This window comes from Lissotriton helveticus, chromosome 5_1 (genome assembly GCF_964261635.1).
Source record: "Lissotriton helveticus chromosome 5_1, aLisHel1.1, whole genome shotgun sequence".
Taxonomy (NCBI): domain Eukaryota; kingdom Metazoa; phylum Chordata; class Amphibia; order Caudata; family Salamandridae; genus Lissotriton; species Lissotriton helveticus.
The window spans coordinates 165,825,258-165,839,733 of record NC_136065.1 but is presented as its reverse complement, the minus strand read 5'-3'; positions in this window follow the sequence as shown (position 1 = coordinate 165,839,733).

Sequence of the window (14,476 nt, the reverse complement as noted above, 5' to 3'; positions counted from 1 at the left end):
CTATAGTGAGGTAACTGAGTGCGATATACCCTATCGAGTTCAAATATGAGTCTTGGATCGATTTTTTCAGGAAAAACTTCAAAAGTGCAGGTGTCCAGGACTGTAGAAGATTAATGGAGCATTACAAATACTCCAAAGCTATCTCAAGGTTTTCTTCAAAAGTTTCCTGGTTTTTAAGTGCTCTCAAGGAGCCTCCTGGTGCATGAAGTAAATTATATGCCCATCTGATTATGTTTGCCAAAGCTCTTGTGAACGCGTTGACTACTGTTAGTTCTCTTTGTAACACTTGAACCACTGTAACTTGGCTCACAGTGGTGATCTTACGCAATAGTTACCCTTCACTAAGATTTAAGATACACCACTATATTATAGGAATATACTCTAATGTGTAGTTTAAAATAGGGGGAATCTTAACCTGATAAATTTTGAGAAGGGAGTGAAGTGTCTGCTCCTAGAGGATGGGTAAAATCTCTTTACTGCACTTAAATGGGCTATGTCCTTAAGTTCAGTATAGTGAAAATTGGGAGTAGTTTGTAATGTCTGAGAAAATACTCTCCCCAGGTGGGTGTACGTCCTTACAACCTCTACTGGAATTCCTCCAAGCTTTCAGATAAAATGGTTTGGATGTAGCACTTTTGTTTTTGAGATGTTTACTTTTAGGAAGTTCGTTTCTGTATATCTAAAGAGAGCGTCCATGTTACGCTGAAGGTCAATAGGTGTAAGGTTACAAATGACCACATCGCCAGCGTACATTAAACTATGAATATTTTGTGCTGCGATTTTTGGCGGGTAATTATTTACTTCTAAAAAGCAATTGAGCAAGTCACTAAGAAATAATGAAAACAGGAGTGGGGCAAGTAGGCATCCCTGCTTAAGACCATTTCTAGTAGGAATATTCTGGGTGAGTTCCTTAACCCCACCCATCTGTACTGCACACCATGTAGATAAGTGGAGAACTACTATTAATCTTAGCAGATCTGCCCGGACTCATTTATTCGCTAGTCTCTTTCACAAGGTGGTTCTGTCTACCCTGTTGAATGATGTAGAAAAGTCAACAAATATGCTATATACCACCTGTGATTTACTAGTCATGTATTTATTGATTATAGTTTGCTAAATTGCAATATTATCAATCACAGAGTGGTTTGGCCAAAAACCTACTTGAACCATTAGGATTGCGCTCCTGGACGAGGCCCAGTCGTTTAGATGGCCGAAGACGCTGGCCGCAAAGATCTTCCCCGTTGCGCCCAGGAGAGAAATTTGGCGTTAGTTACTTGGAGGACAGCCGGAGGATTTTTTTAAAAATGGAAGGTCAATGCTTCCTGTCCAAGAGCTTAGAATATGGCTTGTTTCATAGCAGTAGGCGAAGAGAGGGCCCAGAAATGTACTCCATCCTTCCACATTGCTCTGTAAGACTTTTATGTTGATGTTGTCCGCACCCATTGTTGCAGTCGCTCTCGCCTGGCGGTCAATTTGTTTTTTGGTTGTTGCCATTATTTGCTGGTCAGATTCATGCCGTATCCTGAAGATGGAAAATGTTATATTGCTGAAATGAACTGAGTTTGTTACATACAGTTCAGAGAGGTATTTTACCTATTCCTTCTGCGGAACTAGTGACGCATTCAGGTTTTCTTGCGCTTCCGCTCACTCTTGCAAATAGTCCCCAGAAAGCCTTAATGTTTTTTGCAAGACTGCCTCTTGCAGGTCAAGCCATTATATCTCTGCTGTATTTCGTATGGATTCTCTTCCATTTTTTTTTAAATAGAGATTTCTTTCATCTTGGAGAGTGAGAATTCGATAAACTGAAGTCTAATTATTTTTTTCAGCTTGCTCGAGTACAGATCACTGCTAGAGAAATGAGATCACCCTGTGAGCTCTCTATGGGTACCAGACAAGGACACAGCAATATTCACAGGGAGTTCATAGCGGACCTGATGTGCTGACTTCATTTGGTAATGGGAAAAATAAAGGGTTAGTAGACATCAATGTATGTTGACTATAAAACAAGGTGGGATGGTTTTCTCCAACCTTCTTAACTACTACTATGCAGAACAGCAACAAATTCTCGTAAACTGACCTGAAAGGAAAATATATAAAGGTCGGTGTATGATGGTTCACACCTGGGTGCCTATTGTGGAACATTTCATGGAAAACCAGAGCTCAAAATCCCTGATCATGAGAGCTCCACTTAAAACAGGGATAATCTGCCTATGAGAAAGGGCCTCACATTCTTTCATTTGCTGTTAATGTCCCTATGGGGGAACAGTGAGTTCCCACAGGGACTGTACAATACTGCCACCCAATAGCACTAAGAGGAGGTTGTAAGACCGCTCGTGACATACTCCACTGGGGAACGTGAAATCTTTTGGCCAGTTGCTGGAGTTTTGGATGCAACAGACAGAACACTTTTGCTATCTATTACTGAGGCATGTGGCCCAACAGCCTAGAATCAAACAGGGGATCAACAAGAGAACCTACTCTTTTTGAAGATAATCTCCTAACATGCGATTGTGAGAAACATGCTCTCTCACAAATTTACAAATTGCTCAACAAAGCAAACGTAAATGTGAAAATTCCTCTTTGAAATAGCATGGGAGAAAGACCAAGGCTTTACATTAGATGGAAAGCAATGAAATGATAGCCTTTTACAAGCTAATCATTTTGAGACTCACACAGGAGAGAAAGAGACATTATTGATTTGAGGCAATAGTGGTAGGGTCTTTAGAATTCCTCTCTTGCTAATAGAACACTTAAAGGCATATTTACAAAAAAAGTGATGGAGCGATGTGTTAGCCTTCTTGGCTTAACGTCGTGCTCCACCACTTTTGAAATGCAGGGCTGCACCGTATTTACAAGAATACAGTGCTGCCCTGCGTCTCCCCCTGCAATGGCACTAATTATAGCTGCCTAGCGTCAACACAGGCACTCTTGCACCATAGTGCAAGGGTGCCTGCGTTGTGGGTATGACTGTTTATGTGCATGAAGGTGTCCCTTCCTGCACATAAACAATCTTAAATAGCGACTTGTAACTTCTATGTGCTACTTTGTGCAGCACACTTAGAAGTTGAAACTCGTCATTTTTACAATGCATGGCGTTTTGCAGTTTTTACGAGTGCTGTACAATGCAACACACATAAAAACAGCAAAAACAAGGAGAAATAAAACATTTTTACTCATTGCGCCATGTTAAGATCATGTTTTTTTGGTCTAAATTTTAGGGTTGCCCCATATTTACGCTACCTTTGTAAATATGGGGCAGCGTCAAAATCAAGTATGTGTTGCAACGGAATAGCCAGCTCAACACCCATTGCCCACTCCTTGCACGCTAAGTATAGCTTGAAAGGGTGCGATATTTACAAGTCAGCATTAAGCCACGTTAAGTGGTTAAACACTGCCTTGTAAATAAGGTGAAGCCTGTATCGCTAAAGGAACGTCGAAAAAAGTGGCGTTCCTGTGGCTTTAGGGGCTTGTAAATATACCTGCGACAAAGCGACTGCGGGCAGGTATCAGTGCGGTATCCCAGTAGGTAAATGTAAGTAACCCCTTGAGCCGCTTCCACCACCGTGGAGGCGGCCCTGAATAATACTTGGGGTTGGATTCACATACTAAGGCGGTCGATACCAATTGGTTGCAGAGCCGCCCAGACCACATGTCTGAATAAGGGTAATATTACAGGGTGTGTTGTGTGCTTAATTTTCAAACCCCTAAACCAGTATTATTTACCTGAAAAGACACCCACGGTCCTGACAAAACGCCATAGGATCCACTAGGGACCATACAGGCATGAGACATGTCGACCTGATTAGACCTAACTAACTACCTATCACCACTATTTCTATCTGAAATTCCAATAAGGGAACACACCCCCTTCATTGATATCAGGGTGTACTGTACTTTTTTACCTGTTTTTAACTATGTTGGACAGAACCAAGAATATCTACATAGGCAGGTACCAGCACAATATTTTTTTTTTTAAACTTTATTTTTGTTTTAATGAAATAGGACATAGGAAAAAAAGAGCGACAATTCCGCACAACTTCCCACACAGGTGGCAATCAGAGAGGCGAATCGCCAGGACGTTAAAGGCAAGAGAGCGAACACCATTCAGCTCGGAAGGACAGACCAGGAAGCAGTAAGATAGTCCAGGCAATGTCTTAAGTGAATCACAAGTCAAGAGTCTCAGCGGGGAGGAACGCTCAGTTAGGTAGAATAGCAACACTAAGAAACAGTGCCTGTTGCTTAGGTCCTGTGCATGCCTAAATTGTTATTGAGAGTGTCGCAAGAATAGCAATGAACAAAGAACATACACCCCCCCATCCCCCCTCCCCCCAGTGGTGGTGACAACATTTGCTCTGGCAATCACTCCGGATACAACATTCATACCTGAAACAAATGGAGGGCCCGAACCATGGATGGACAAACCGTGGACGGTAGACCTCTGGAAAGGAAGCATACCAAGGGTCCCCAGCGAAACATAACGTTTTTGAAGTTGCCTAGGAAAATGTCCGCTACCCGTTCCATGCTCAGCAGTTTCCACAACCGCGCGTGCCACAGGGAGATCATCGGAGCCTCCGGTTTCTTCCAGGCTGCAGCCAGAGTGAGTTTAGCAGCTCCAATACATAACCACAGTATCTTTTTGTCTGCTCGGTCTGGTGTTCGAGCTCCGGGTCTCGAAGACCCAGCAGTACATGAGCCATTGAGTCAGCTACAGGGTATCCTAAAATCTCTTTGATATGGGACAAAATCTCCTCCCAGTATGGGCGGATGATCGGGCAGTCCCACCAAATGTGGCGGAAATCCCCAAGCAAACCACAGCCCCTCCAGCAACTGTCAGAGGAGGACGGGAAAATGCGATGCAACTTGGCAGGGTACAAGTACCAGTCCATGAGTGTCTTAAGGTGGGCCTCTCTGAGTTCCACCGAGTGATTATGCGCGGTGATGTACCGCCACAGGCGCGACCACTCCCCGTCTGAAATATCTCGCCCGTGGAGGTCCTCCCAAATACCCATGTAACGGGGGCGAGGTGACACTGCGGAGGTAAGCAGAAGGTCATAGAGGAAGGAAATAACTCCTTTCATGGAGGAGGTTCACAATAGGAAGGCCTCAAAAGTGGAGGGGGGTCTCGTGGCCGCGTTGTTGACTTCAGGGGACGTGGCCCAATGGAGCAGCTGGACGTGACGGAAGCGCTCGGACAGCGGTACTCCGTAGTCCAGCATACAGTTGTCAAATGTAAGTGGAGTATGGCCATGGAACAGATGCGTGAGAGCACGACATCCCCCTTCTCTTCACACTTCGAAGGGCCCCTCTCGTAGCGCCGGCGGGAAGGCCGGGTTAAAGTGTATTGGCGTAAAGGGAGAGGGGAACGTAGTCCAGCGATCATCACCAGTCACTGTGTCCCAGACCTTCAGAGTAGTGCCGGTGGGAGTACTAATGTATGCGTTCCTGGGCCTGTCCCCTTTAGGCTTCCACGCCAAATCCCAGATCGATCTTCCCGCTACACTTCTGTGCATGTGCAGCCAGTGTTTCTCCGAGAATTGTTGGGACCACTCCACTAAGACCCGCAATTGCGTGGCTTTGAAGTATAAATGCATGTCGGGGAGGCCCACCCCTCCCTCCCTCCGTGGCCGGCGGAGAGTAGCAAAGGAAAACCGCGCCCGACCCCCCTGCCAGACGAACCGTAGCATCTGGGTCTTGAGACCCTGGAAGAAGTCAGTCTCCAGTGGTATAGGTAGCGCCTGGAAGAGATATAAGAATTTGGGGAGAATAACCATTTTAAGTGCGTGGATTCTACCCAGCCACGATATATACTTCCGTTTCCAGCGCTCCAGGTCTGCCCGAGTCTGTGCCAGTAACGGGGGAAAGTTTGCAGAGTACAATTGCCCAATCGAGGGAGTCAGCCGGATCCCCAAGTACAGGATGGAATGGGGTGCCCACGACAGGGGCGTGAGTGGCCGCAATCTATCCACCTCTGCTGAGGAGAGCATAAGGTTAAGGACATAAGATTTGTCGTAGTTTACTTTGAAGCCGGCCACGTCTTCGAAACGCAGCAGAACCTGCTGGACGTGCGGGAGAGAATGAGCTGGGTCCTTAATAGAGAGGAGAACGTCATCAGCAAATAGGGTAATCTTATGCTGCTCTCCCGTGAATGGAAGACCACGTATCTCCTCGTGCTCTCGCACAGCGAGTGCCAGCGGCTCAATACTCAGGGCGAAGAGCAGGGGGGAGAGGGGGCAGCCTTGTCTGGTGCCTCGCGAGTGCGAGAAAAACGCAGACAGGTGGCCGTTTACCACCACCCTCGAGCGGGGGCTGCTGTAGTTCGCTCTCACCATCGAGAGGAACTTAGCTGAAAAGCCGAAGGCGGCCAAAGTGTGAAATAGGAAGCCCCAGTCCACCCGATCAAAGGCCTTTTCTGCATCAAGGCCCACCAGGACCGCCGGGATCCTGAACCTCTGAGCCTGCTCAATCAAATGGATGACTCTCCTCGTGTTGTCATGAGTCTGGCGTCCCTTAATGAATCCAGATTGAACTGGATGGATGAGTGCCGGCATCTGGTCCTGGAGCCTCCCTGCAATGATGGAGGAGTACAACTTGGCGTCGATATTGAGGAGGGCTATCGGTCGGTATGAGGAGCATTTGGACGGGTCCTTCCCCGGTTTGGGGATAATCGAAATCACGTCTCCTCGGCCTCCGCCATGGCATTAAAAAGGGAACCAGAAAATCACTCACCTCCGATGCAAAAGTCTGATAGAATAGAGCAGTATAGCCATCTGGCCCAGGTGCCTTATGAGGCTTCAGGGCTTTAATAGCATCCAGGACTTCATCTCTGGTGAACGGGGCCGTGAGCAACCCATTCCACTCCTCGGATACCCGGGGCAGCGGAAGATCATCCAGGTAGTTCCGTTGGCTCTCAGGGTCAGAGGCCTCCCCTCTATAGAGCGCTGCGTAAAAGCGTCCGAAGAGATCAGCCTTGACTTTGTCCCGATGGTGTAAAGTCCCCGCAGCATCTTGGATACCCCCTATATAATCCCGCTCCCATTTATCTTAGAGTTGGTGAGCCAGGTGTCTCCCCATTTTGTTCCCCTGGGAGTAGGAGAGGTGTCGAAGTTTCAGCAGAGTGAACTCCGCTCTGTTGTTATAGTGGGCCCTAAGCTTCCCCCTAACTGCCGTCAATGGGCGAAGGGTCAACCTAGAAGGGTTCTGGTTATGCTCTTGTTCAAGAGTAGCGAGTTCCCCCTCCAGCTCCTCACGCTCCTTACGTCTCAATCTATTAAGATTGGCATTGAGGGCCAAGCAGGTGCCTCTCATCGACGCCTTAAAGGCGTCCCAAGTGGTGAATATCGATGTATCGGACACGGGATTGAGACCGAAAAATTCTCGCATGGCCTTACGCAGCCCCTTACATGAAGTCTCATCCCGGACAAGCGAGGCCGGGAAGTACCATTTGCGTAGACCGTCACTCCTCACCGACCAGCGCAAGCATAGCACGAGTAGGCTGTGGTCAGAGACAGACAGCGGGAACATACGGGCCTCGCGGACATCTCCTCTAAGGGCTTGACTTAAAAAAATGTGGTCCAGGCGGGAATAGGTGTGATGGACGTGGAAGAAGAAGGTGTAGTCCCGAGACTCGGGATGGAGAGAGCGCCACCCATCTACCAGCCCCAAGTCACCTATCAGGCGCTGCGTTTCAGTGGAGAACACACCAGTATCGGATCTCTGATTGTGAGAGCTATCCATTTCCTTGTGCCATACCAGATTAAAGTCCCCCAACAAAAACAGGACGCCCTCCACAAAATCATCCGCTTTCCGCATCAGGTCTTGGAGAAAGCTATTCTGGCCCGCTTTCGGAGCATACACTACCACAAAGGTGCATCAGCCAACGACCTTCCTTATCGCTGCGCACACCCAGGGGTTGAAAGTGAAGAGCAGAACGGAAGAGAAGGGCCACCCCCCTATGCTTCGTGGAAGCCGATGATCTGTAAATAAGGGGGAAGTTTTTATGTTTGAGGCGGAGCTCGTCCTTGCGTGCCAGGTGAGTCTCTTGGAGGCCCACCACATCCAGCTGGTGATCATGCACATACTTCCAAATTTTCTGGCGTTTTTGCGGGGTATCAAACCTTTCACGTTCCATGTTCCTATATTAAGCGGCATTACACAGTAAAGACCTCTCCCCCCGCTACTCGCATACAGTTAAGAAACCTCTCAGCCTTCCTCACCCAAAGCCGCCAAGAGTCACGTCGTACCAGCGCTCCACAACACGCACAACCACAGAAAGCCCAATCCAGGAGAACGTATGTCAGCCAACACCCCTCTGGGCCTCCCCCTCGTCCCTCGGCCACAATGCTCCCCATGACCCCAGATCCGATTGGGCCTGAAGGCAAAATCACATCACTCCACCAGCTGGCATCCATCCGCACGCACACATCTTGGTCACCACCACTACCCCCCCAGTCCCCAACTTCCCCACCTCCCTCAAGAGCCCACCCACAAATCCCCTCCCCACCAAACCCCTTAAGCCCCATCAAATAACAACAGAACAGAGGGAAGCAATGGGGAAATTCGAAGGAAAATCTCACCAAACAGTTCAGAGGGTTCGACAGTCCCAGGATGTGGACGTCTATAGTTACCCTCAGGGAACGGGGGCCGGGGTAACAGTCAGTGGCCCCCCAGTGGTCAGGTCCAGAGTGTCTTCCCAAAAGTACATAAGGACCCACGGTACCTGAATCGGAGGTGTCCCTCCGACGCCATCTATTCGGCCACCCAGGACTCAGGCCGCTCCGGAGCTGCCCAGCGACGAAACCACCGTCAGTGTAGTCACAGAGGCAACCGCTGCCCCCTCTCCTGCAGGCTAGTCGTGGGGTCTGGTCTCCTCAATGCGGTCGCGTTGCCCACTCTTTGCCAGGATGGAGAGCGTCGTCTCCGCCTCGACGGGGAGCTCCCTCCTCTCGGGGAGGGGGCCGCGTCATCCAAACCCAGGAGGTCCTTGGCAGCCTGCAGGGAACGGATCTGAACCAACCTATTTTGCCATCTGAAGATGAGACGAAAGGGATGGCCCCAAGAGTAGGCCACATTTTGATCGCGCAGAAAAGTGGTAACAGGCCGAAATTCGCGTCTCTTCTGAAGCGTCGAGGCAGCCAAGTCTTGAAACAGCTGAGGATGATGATCCCGAAATTGCAATGAGGGAATCCCTCGTGCTTTCCGAAGTATGCGTTCCTTCAGTTTGAAGTCGTGGACGCAAACCAGGATGTCAGGGGGGGGAGCTCCACCGCTTCTCGGCAGGCCTACTCTATGGACTCTGTCCATACGGATTTCGTGAAGATCCTCCTCTCCCAAGATCTGCAGGAAAAGGGCCTCCACATAGCCCCGCAGGTCTCCAGCTTCTCCATCCCAGGGCACCGCTCGGATGCGGATGTTATTCCGGCGGGACCTGTTTTCCAAGTCCTCCGCGTGGGCCTGGAGGTCTAAATTCTGTTCCGTGAGACGGATCACGTCCTGCTGGAGCTGGTGCACCTCGCCAGCCATCCCCAGTTCATGGTCTTCCAGCGTGGCCACTCGCTCTCCAATGTCATCCACATCCCTCCTCATCTCGCGGAGGTCCGAAGTGAGTTGGGAGCGGAGCTCCGAGATGTACTCCTTAATAGCGGAGAATAGTTCCAGCATGAAAGCTTTAGTGGCGGGTGCTTCATCGTCTCTCAGTTTGGGCGAGGTGCTGGGGCCTGGCGACGCCGTCTGCTGAGACCCTCTCGGTGGGGCGTCCTTGCCCGGTTTCTCTTTACGAGGCTTGTTGGACATCGTCTCGACGTCATCTGAACCACCACACCAGAAGGAGCATCAGAGCGGTGGCCGTGCCGTCGGATGGGTCCGTCAGAAGCCTCCCTGAAGCTCCGCAGTCTTCGTTGCCCCCTACAGGACCCAAATTCGGAGTAGGGCAGGATTCCCCAGGCGGGGAAACCAGTCTGGTCCCTCAGGCCGCGTGCTGGGGGGAGAGGTTCCTCAGTGCAATCCCAACGCCATATCGCCACCGCCGCCGATGCCACAGAGGTCCAGCACACTCGCCAGGCGATGTGTAGCCAGGGGGAGTTCCCCAGGCGAAATCAGGGAGCGATTTGGACCCCCCAAGGAGGCAGCAGCAGCAGTTCGTGGCCCCCTTGTAGCTCACCGAGCCCAGGAGTCAGGGGTGTGCCAATCGTCCGCACCAGCTGACAGCTGACCAAGGTAGGCACCGCTTAAGTTGCCCTCCAGTCTCCTCAGGGGGCAGAAGGCCGGGGTCCAAGCAGGGAAGACGGTGAGGGCCGCACAGGCGGAGATCGCGGAGCGCGGTGCTGCAGCAGCCCAGGGCGCCGGTGTCCTGAAGTCAGTGCGCGTCACAAGCGGGGCGGGGGGGGGGAGGCCGGCTCCAGCGCCAGTGCTAACGCCAGGTGCCCCGGAAGCGGGAATACAGGTCACAGCTCTGCACTTCCCAGGAGTCGGCACCATGCAACGGAAGGGTCCACGGACCGGAGATCCCCGGGCTCAATTTGTACAGGGACCAGGACACTCCTCCAGGCTTGGGCCCAGGCCGCCGCCAGCCCCCACCACACTGATCTTCACGACCCGATCTCACCTCAGGGCGATTCCGGGCTCCCAGCCGTGCCCCCGGACGGGCCCCTCCGAGGCAGCTATCGGGCCGCTAAATTCAGCTCCGCCTTGCGCCCGCTGCAGCCCGCCAAGGCCCCCAAAATAGCCAACAGTCTCAGGGCCACCACCAGGCAGGCCAGACGTGGCCCGTGATCGCACACACAGGACGTGCACCACAGTTCCTCACTCCGCAATCAGGTCCATGGACCCCCAGGTAGTTAGCGCCCTCCAGGCGCGGCAGCAGCGGGCACTCACCGCAGCAACTCCGGCTTCAGGTGACCCTCTCCACGAGGGGTCCGAAAGGCAGGCCACCCACACCTCGGCTGAGGTCCGCTCAGTCGCCTCTCTCCTCTTGGCTGCTAGTCACAGGGTGCAGGAATGGGGGCTCGCCCCCAACAGAGCTCCGGTTCACCGGGGCGGGCGGCACTACCCAGCAGGAGGTCTCCGCGGGCCTCAGGCGCTCTAGGTACCCCGCGCAGTCAGGCAGACCCTTTCTCCAGGTTCCGGCTCTCCCAGATGCAGCTCCTCAGCTCTGCCCTGGGCGGAGCGAAAGCTTAATTCCCACGCCCCGGGCCTCCAGAAACACCCCCGGCAAGGGCTCAAAAGCCACCAAGAGGAGGCCCACGGTCTCCGGTAGCAAGGATGGTGGTCACCCCTCAGACGTTGCTGTGCCACGGTCCGACCAGCAGGCCGCCGGGGTGGGCCGAGTCAGCAGTGTCAGGCCTGGCCCGTTCTCCAAGCCCCGGCCTTAATTACAGCCAGTCGCCAGCCTGCCGTTAATTTTCGGACCGGAGGCACACACTGGGGGTCAGCAGCGAGGCCGTCGGGGCAAATGCGGGCAGCAGAGATGTCAGCTGCTACCCCATGGACGCCGCCTCAGGAGCCACAGGCAGCGGCCGCTGCAGTCGTAGCAAGAAGGGTCCCCACAGCCTCCGCAGCGAGTCACGCAAGACCCCGGCTTCAGCAGTCCAGCCACGCTGCAGGCTTCTAAGCGTGTAGGGGCCAATCATCCCTCAGGCAAGTCCGTGAGAGTCCGCAGGTGGCTCAAGAAAGCTCCCAACCGGTACCGGAGCTAAAGCCACAGGACGGACTCGTTCAGGCAGGGCTCGGGAAGGTGCTGGACAAGGCTTATGCAAGCGCTGCATCGGAGGGACTGAAAGCACGTCCTACTCAACCGCCATCTTGGACACGCCCCCCAGCACAATATTTTTAACCCTCTGAAAAGATCTCTGCCAAAGAGCTCTCTCGCTGGGCCCATGGGGGACTGCAGCGGCACCCCCACAAGGAGCAAAATGCCTAATGAAGAAGCATGACACCCGTCAGGGTGTGTGAGGGCAACTCTCCAAATAGGAGGAATTCCCCTTCTGTATCCAACCTTTAACCATTTATGAAGATAGGTACCTCGTCACCTATACTTCAAGCTGCCGATTGGGCTAGCAATCTTTATTAGGAACAGTGACCCTCCAGTGATTTACACTTGTAAATATGCCCCTTAGTATCACTAGGCTGGTTTTCACATCTCAAGGGCTATAGAAGAAGCAGTGGTGCATCTCAAAGGTGTGCACATTTTCTCACCCCATCTTGAACACCTTTCAGCTCCTTCTTCTACACTCACTTTCTGCCTTTTCTTGACTTTCTTTCTCCTCTCTTTCTGGTTTGCCACCATCGGCTTCTTGGGACATGTTTTGGTGTTTACATTTTTGTTTAACCAGGTACTTCAAGGTTGCAGTTTCTAATATTTTAGGACATCTGTGATAGCTCTGAAAGGGACTGGCCCATAAGTTCTGAACCTGTTCTAGAAACACCATCCAATGGTTCTTTTTAGCAGCATTTAAGCGTAGAGGGTAGAAAATTATTAGTTGTTAAATCAATTAATTAACTCAGAATCCTCTTGAACACATTGTAACCACAGACAACTACGTAATATTAGTTTGATTTGTTACAAAGCCAAAAATAACAGAATATAAAAACACCACAATATGAGAGAGTAGAAATACATCGAAATTAGCATAAAGCCAAATCTGCGTATTCAATTAAGACGATGTAGTATGAATAATACAATCAATTCAGGATGCAGAGCAGCCGCGGCCTATACAGGTAAGAGTGGTGGGGCCAGGTGGGGGGGATTTTGACAGACGATAGCAAGGGAAAATTAATTATTTATTTTATTTTTTCTCGTCATCGTCCGTCTAAACACCCCCTCACCTGGCCCCACCCCCCATGCTCTTACCTGCACGGGCCGCAGCTGATGCAGAGGATCAGAAAGCATGAGCCCAAATTTCCCTGCATAGAGGTTTGATGAGTGAAAAACATTAACCTATCGCTACACTAACACTAAAGTGACATCCCTGCTTAAGCATCTTCAGGAAGAAGGGTAAAAGGTGTCAGCATGTGGAGTCTTCCTAAGAAGTCTTTCTACCGTTAGTGGGGCATGTAGCATAAAGCTACAGAGACAGAGTTTGTTCTCAGATGCTCTATATCAGAAGACAGAAAAAGAAGTGGCCACTTTTCCTGCTCCTCACATCACAACATTAGTAATTAACTTTCCCAAGATTCATTGCGGATCACGCCATCTGCTCTGGGTAGAGTCCTAAAGGTAGTTTTCCATGGGACAATGGTGTTCTTTCTTTGTAACATTTTGTTCTTGGTTCCCAGGCCTTCCCCTGTGTGAAGCACAAGGGCCTTCCTTTATTGACTCAAGCCACACGATTGTAACTTCTTCTCTACTTGGCTGACTAGTAAAACAAAGACATTATTCTAGCTAACAAGAACCCTTCTTTCACCTGCAACACAAACATGAGGAAAAAAAAATTCCCAGCACACATGAAATTCAAACTGTTAATCCTAAAGCCAGAGTTTCTGGGGAACTGCATTTCAGGCATATGAAATTCAGATGACATAAGAAAACTGCATATGAGCTTTTATGAATTGCGTAAAAAATAAGGCACTTTCAATTAATGCATTTACCTATGTTTAAGATGACAGAACTAATGAACACATTTAGCACATGAATAATTTTTTGTTTTATAACACGAGTTCTTCTTGTTAATGTTTTCTGCTAATTACATTCACTTTCTATGTCAACGTCCATGATACTTTGCAATGGCCTAAACACATCACGTTTCAGTTTAATACATGTCACAATTCTAACACTTCATATTAATACAACAAAGGATTATATGCGAGTGCGCTCTACATGTGTGATTATAATGCACCCCTACAAATAAAATGTGGTTTCCGCTACATCACCTCTGCATGACAAATGTGTCCTTCATTATATACTTTTTTATCTTGTGCCATGATACTCAAACTAGACACTATGCAGTATTATTTTAGGGGCTGTACTTGCATCAACAGTAATTGTCCACTTTATGTAAATGTTGCTACAAAAACAAGAAGGAACCCCGACACAACAAAAGATGAGATTAGTAATGATGATGGCAGTAAGGTTCTTGTTGCAAGATCCCTGTAACTCCAGAGCCACTCTGACCCAGGGGCATATTTACAATAAACTGCCAAAGCACGTTGTTAAGCCAAACAGGCGAACAACATGCTTCGTCACTTTAGAAACGCAGGGCTGCACCATATTTACTAGAATATGGTGAAGCCCTGCAGTTCCCCCTGCGCTGGCGCTAACTTTAACTGCCTAGCGCCAATGCAGGCTCCCTTGCACCATAGTGCAAGGGTGCCTATGTTGAGGGGAACATTGTTTATGTGAAGGAAGGTCCCCATTACAGCACATAAACAATCTTTAAATGCCATTTTGTAACTCCTAAGTGTGCTGCTTAATGCAGCACTTCAGAAGTTGCAAAACTGCATTTTTTTTTTAAATGATTGTTTATGTGCGGGAAGGAGGACCTTA